The following is a 7,149-nucleotide window of genomic DNA, read 5'->3' on the forward strand; positions in this document are numbered from 1 at the left end:
GTGGTGTTTCTATGCTGGTAGAAGATAACCTGCTGTGTGATACCGAAGAGAAATTCTGTGCTGTCACTCCTGATTTTGAAGTGTTTACCTTACGACACCTTGACAATATGTTCTGCGTGATCTACAGACCGCCATCTGGCACTTTTAGCCGTTTTTTGGCCTTCCTTGAAGAAATTTTAGAATATGTGACGGAGCAAAAAGCACAGATCTTCTCAGGTGGAGACATGAATGTGACCATGATTGTACCTACTCCTTACCAGAAAGACTTGAGCCTTACCCTTGTTACATATGGCCTATCTAATGTAATCACCTACCCAACGCGTATCACAGAACAAAATTCTACATTATTAGACGTATTTATTACCAACGTTCACACAGACACTACATTTGCTGGTACTCTTTGTACAGGTATAAGTGATCATCTGGGAACCTTTTTATTCGGAGACAAGCAATTTTCCATCAAGTGGAATGAACCAAAGTCCACAAACAGTCAAGTTATTACATCTTCGCGTCTTGAATCATTCCGCCACGATGTTGAAAAACAAACATCGGATGCAGTATATGAATGCCGTGAGAGCAACACAGCGTATCTTATATTTATACGTATACTTAAGAAAATATACCACCAGCATTTTCCAGTAAGACAAGTAAAAAAGCCAAAGAGATCGCGAAAACGTTGGTTAACGAGAGAACACCTGAAAATGGTCAAGCATAAAAATGCGTTGTATGCCAAATTTGTAAGGACTAAAGATGTAAGTTTACTTGCAGAATTTAAGAGCTACCGGAATAAACGTACGTCTACGCTGAGGAAAGCTAAGGATTCATACCTAATAGATATGTTCCATGCTGAATCTACACTGCGGCCAGATGCAGCCTGGCGCAAGTGGAACTCCTTGGTGCATCCCGGTACTCCAACGCTTACACTTGGCACCTTTAGGCATGGGGAAAAAGAGCTCTCCGGTGTTCCATTGGCAGATTCTTTCAACCACTTTTTTATTCAGCAAACGAAAGATAATGAACTCGATGGGAGTATCATTAGAAACTACGCTCAGTACGTGCGAGGAAAGGGTATACCCTCCATATAACATGCGGAGTGCCCCAAGGAAGCATTCTTGGGCCTTTGCTATTTTTAGTTTATATAAATAGCATCGTCTACAGCGCTAGTAATGTTCAGGTTGTGTCAATTGCGGATCACACAACTTTTTTTGTCACAGGTATTTCCGAAGCCGACTTTGAACGCAAAACAAGCGAAGCCCGTATTAAACTGCACTCATTGGCAGATCCAAACTCATTGCGCATAAATCCGTAAAAACACAAATTCTGTTATACCTCCCTAAGGAAAAGAAAATATCTAGGCCTCTCAAAAAAGCCGTAAACAGCCAACCAATAGAGCTTGTGACTTCTGTAAAAACACTGGGAGATATTTTTTCTCATAACCTAACTTGGAAGGCGCACATAGAAAACATTTGCTCGAAAGTTTCCTCAGCTCTAGGTATACTTGGTCGCTTTAGACATATTTTTCCAGTAAGGGTAAAGATGTCGCTCTACAACGCGTTAGTACTAACTCATATCCAATACTGCAGCTTGGTCTGGGGAACAACAGGGGTAAGAAATCTTCATAGATTGCATTTGCTGCAGAAAAATGCCGTCCGGTCCGTAGCAAATGTGCCATTCCTTAACCACATAAGAAATATCTTTATAAAGTATGATATCCTTCCAATCTTGGCATTATACTTTTATAGGCTTCTATTAAGTTATGAATACTGTTCACAACCACGTGATAATCCCTTCACTGTACTTGGACAACTGAGAGAAAATAACAGCTGCCACAACACGAGATACAAAGAAACTTAGATCACTCCAACACCAAGGAATTACTCCATGAACCCGTCCTTAAGTTACAACCATCCCGTCTTGCTAAACGAACTAATCCATGACAATTTCGATATTAACAGAAATTCAAAACGCAATATCCGTGACTACTGCCGAGAGAATTTCAGTCTGTGAAAGAAGCAGACATAAATTTCCTTGTCCAATGTTTGGGACATCTATCCTGTATATTCTAGATATTTATAACATTTTCTTTGAGTACATGTGTGTATTGCGATTTTTTTTGCTTGTGTGTTCGCGCTTAGAGTAAATGTGGATCTGCATCGCATACCCATGGCATTACGAATTGATGTGAATGATGTGACCCTCGCCTTCCCTCTGTACTGCCACTGTCCCAAGGAGTCGGGACCTTCAGTCAAGTTGTTACCACAGCTTTTAGTCCCCGCTCCTTCTTTGTAAGAAACGAAAATAAACTTGAACTTGAACTTAATCGCCCCGACGTCGAACGCCGCGTCGCCGAAGAGTTTTCCGCAACGCGCCGCGTAAATCGCCCCGACGACGCAACCCCAGTCGCCGACCAGCCTCTGCCGCGGCACCGACTGAGTCATCCCCAACAGCCATCGACGGGCCGCGCTGAAGGCAGGGTCTTCTTGGATATCCCTGTTCTCGTCGACACGAAGGAGGTGAGCGCGTTGGCCGATACGGGCGCAGATTATTCTATCCTTACCGGACGGCTTGCGACGGCCCTAAAAAAAGTGGCGACACCCTGGGAAGGCCCCGACATACGTACGGCCGGCGGACATGTCACGCCGCTCTGTATGTGTGCGGCCCGGGTTACGGTTCTAGGCAGCACATTCGTCGCCACTTTTCTCTTTCTGCGTGAATGATCTCGCGATGCCATCTTTGGCATCGGCTTTCTTTGCGAGCACGCTGCTATAATAGACCTTCCGAATCACTTGGTGACGTTTTCAACCACAATGGCAAGAGAAGAACCTGCGCACCAGGGTTCTCGGTCCGCCCTGCAAGTCGCCGACGATAACGTTGCGATACCACTACGTGCCAGCATTCTCCCTAGAGTTACCTGTGACGAGCCACATCGGAGACTCTGGTTTGTCGAGCCTAATGTCTCCCTCGTACTCACTAAGGGGTTTGGGGCGGCATGAGGCCTTCGATGCCTTCATGACGGTTGGACAGAAGTCCTTGTTACCAACTTCTGCAATGAGCATCGACATCTGGTCCGCAGCACAACCATCGCTTACGTCGACCATGTTCGGGAAGTGGTCGAATGATTTGCTTGCGATGAGCGCACACCTGGGGCTCACGCCAAAGCGGTCAACAACGTAGACATAAATCCGAGACTTCCACCCGCTGAAAAGAGGCAACTCCAGGACCTCTTGTGGGAGTTTGGTGCCTGTTTCACGTCGTCGTCTAAAGTGTCGACAAACACCGATAGTTAAACACCGCATTATCACGCATGAAAGAGCCCGACCTACCCATCAGCAGCCATAGTGTGTGTCCCCTCGGGAGCGAGATGCTATCCAAACACAGGTCCAAGAGATGCTCCCAGACGGTGTCATCCAACCGTCAAGAAGTCCGTGGTCGTCTCCTGTCGTCCTCGTGAAAACGAAAGACGGAACACTACGATTCTGCCTCCACTACAGGAAGCTTAACAGTGTGACCAAGAAAGACATGTATCCGCTGCCGCTTATCTACTAGTCCCTCGACCGACTTCGTCAAGCCAAGTACTTTTCTTCGGTCGACCTCAGGAGTGTTTATTGCCAGATAGAAGTTGATGAGAGGGACCGTGAGAAAACCACCTTCATCACACCGGACGGGCTGTGCGAAGTGCGCGTCCTCCCATTTGAGCTCTGCTGTGCTCCTGCAACATTCGAAAGAATGATGGACACCGTCTTCACTGGTCTGAAGTGGCAGACCTGTCTTGTTTTTCTTGATGACCTGATCATTTTTTCCGCAACGTTCACGGAATATCTGCACCGCCTCAGAACTGTCCTCGAAGCCGTTCGATCCGCCAACCTCTCCCTCAAACCAGAAAAATGTCACTTTGTTTTCACCGAATTAAGTTTCTCGGGCACGTCATTAGTGCTGACGGAATCCGTGCTGGCCCAGAGAAGCTTGCTGCCGTTGCTGCTTGTCCGGTCCCCGCCCAAAAAAAAAGCAGTCAGACGTTTCCTGGGCCTGGCCTCCTACTATTGTCGCTTCATTAGAAACTTCGCCCAGCTCGCCAGCCCTCTGACGCTCCTAACCCGTGATGACGCGTCATTTTCCTGGGGCAACGAACTGCAGACTGCCTTCGACAAGTTACGACGCCGAATCCAATCGCCGCCCATCCTGGCACATTTCGACGGACACACTATTCACCGCCCATCCTGGCACATTTCAACACGGAGGTACACACGGATGCGAGCAACGTCGGTCTTGGCGCCGTTCTAGTTCAGTGGAAAAACGGTGTCGACAAAGCAATTGCCTACGCTAGCCGCGCAATGTCGCGCGCTGATTTGATCTACTCTACTACCGAAAAAGAATGTTTGGCGGTAGTCTGGGCCGCCGCTAAGTACTGCCCATACCAGTATGGCAGACCGTCTTGTATCGTCACCGACCACCACTCGCTCTGCTGGTTGAAAAATTTAAACGACTCTTGCGGCCGCCTAGCACACAGGGCATTACGCCTGCAGTAATTCGATTTCACCGTCACCTATAAGTCAGGCCGGAAACACACCGACGCTGATAGCTTGTCACCCGCTACCGTCGAACCTCCGCCACAAGACACCACCGACGATGACAGCTTCCTTGGAGCGGTCAGCACGTCTGAGCTCGTTTACAGACAACGTGCCGACGCTGAGCTTCGTCTGCACATCGAACATCTCGAAGGTGGGCGGCCTGAAATACCACGACACCTAGCTCGTGGACTATCATCGTTTGCCTGCGGAGAGGGGTACGTTATAAAAAGAACTTTGCTTCCAGTCCGACAACTTACTCACTCGTCATACCTTCTGATTTACGGGATGAAGTCCTCCTTGCCTGCCATGATGAACCGGCAGCACAACGCCATTGGTCGAATGGCGGGGGGTTGTTGACAAAAACTGGCACGAACATCGGTCGGCATTTTGGCCGAGCGCTACTGCAGCATGGGCCAGTAAAGGTCTCAAACTGGCATCCAACTTTCAAATATTGGTATCCAGCTTTCCAATAAAGGTATCCAGCTTTCGGGCAATGGTTATCCTGCTTTCGAAAATTGGCACGTGCAATATAACCTACTCGCCAATGACCGGCACTGTGGATGTACTACCATACTACCCTAGCAGATATTCGCAAATGAGGCTGTCATGCAATTCCGGGAAGAGGACCCGTTTATTGCATCGAGTTACGAGGATCACTCTTCTATAGCGCACGCAGGATGGTTTGCGCTGCCATAAGGCACCTTGGGGAAAGGAAAGGTGTGCCCAAGAGCATGGTGGCAGAGGCTGTGGGAAAAACTTTTATTTTCAAGTTTGGTGCGTGCCGATTATTCAGGTTGGACAACCTGCTCGGCAAGCTGCTGTGGCACGGCTACGGCATCCACAATTGCTTAACGGAGCTCTCCTCCAGTGAACTGATCCGTCATATCCGATGTAATCATTGCGCTTCTCTTGCAAGAGAACTGTTGGACTGCATTCAAACAAATTCCTCGTCCAGCTCTTGCACGATGACCTCACGAAGTACCGAGCCTGCACAAAGATGCATGACGTCATGATAAGTCTAATTATGGCCGTCACAGGACAAAAAGAAAACTGACTATATAACACTGAATTTTGTGACACACAGTCTCCGTGAAGACACTAGCAACATATTTTGCAGGATAATTTTTCATTTAGGCTTAAGAACTAACAACGTATTAGTGGCGTAAAGTGGAATTTACTAAACTTGCCTTGTACTAAATGGTTCATTTTTAGACTAAGGTGCCGTGTCCTACCTCAGTAAACATACTCAATGCGACAAATTAAAATTCATGTGATATTGAAAACAAATGAATGTATTATTTTATTTTAATATCATAACTCGTATCTCTAAATTGCGAGCTCCTTTTTTATTCAAGTAAAGATGCACATGTTGTAGCATATCTTCCATATGGACGTCAAAACAACACATTTGTTCAATTTTTTAATGGGGTTAAAAATACGGCTTGCGAATTTTTATGAAATACGCTGAACACAAGAAACTCGGGCAGCTTTGTTTTTTTTTTTTCAAATCTAACAGTTTATCTCAGTCGCTTCCAATGCATGCTATATCTGATTCGAAACTGCGAATTGAAAACCAAACAAAAACACTAGTCTGAATTCCAGAGTAAGGCCTTTTTTTTTCATTTAGAGACAACTTTGGTAAAAGCTTTAACCAGAAGTTGCGGAATTTTTTATTGCGCCCGCAAGTGCCAAAGCCAAAAAGAAACCGTGCTGAAGTATTACACATATTCTTACCGACTGGTCTACAGTGGAAAATTAAGTGGTTCTGATTCCTGTCGGGCATAAGCGATAAATAACAAACGTATTCCCGAATGCATCCTATCTCAGATCACATGAATTAAAACTGGCCGTTCTACAAAGAAGTGAATGTTTGGTCAAATCACCAAAAATGAATTTATTTTATTTATTTATTTACCAATACTGCAATCCCCTCCGGGGATTTTAGCAGGGTGGGATACAATAAATACATAATGAAAACAATAACACAGACAAAGCATATAATACAAATTAGATCCATGGAGCGTATAAACAGTTAAAGACAACACGTTTCTACACAATACCTAAAACAAATGCCGACAGTGATTATTTTCAAATTTGATCATTGGTTAGTAGATTCCATTCAGTTACTGTTCGGGGAAAGAAAGAATACTTAAAACAGTTATTATGGGTGCTAAAGGCGGTTATTGTGCGACTGTGTCTCTGCCTTGTAGAATACCCAGATGAAAAACTAATTATTCCCGTGAGGTCGGTTTATAATGACCGTTAATAAGTTGAAAGAGGAATTTTAGTCGTGATACACGGTTTCTTTGCGTTAATGGTGGCAGCTTTGCTTTCATTAGTAGTTCGGTTACTGATGTACGTCCAAAGCTATTATATATGAAGCGAACTGCTTTTCTTTGCACCATTTCCATCTTGGTGATGTTAGTCTTGGTGAAAGGGTCCCAAATTACACATGCATAGTCTAGTATCGGCAGAATTACACTTTTGTATGCGAGCAGACGGACAGAAGGGGTGGAAAGTCTCAAAGCCCTCCTCAAGAAGAATAATTTGCGGTTAGCATTAGCTACTACATATTCAAGGT

Source organism: Amblyomma mixtum, chromosome 3, assembly GCF_055824585.1.
Source record: "Amblyomma mixtum isolate Tamu chromosome 3, ASM5582458v1, whole genome shotgun sequence".
NCBI classification, from domain to species: domain Eukaryota; kingdom Metazoa; phylum Arthropoda; class Arachnida; order Ixodida; family Ixodidae; genus Amblyomma; species Amblyomma mixtum.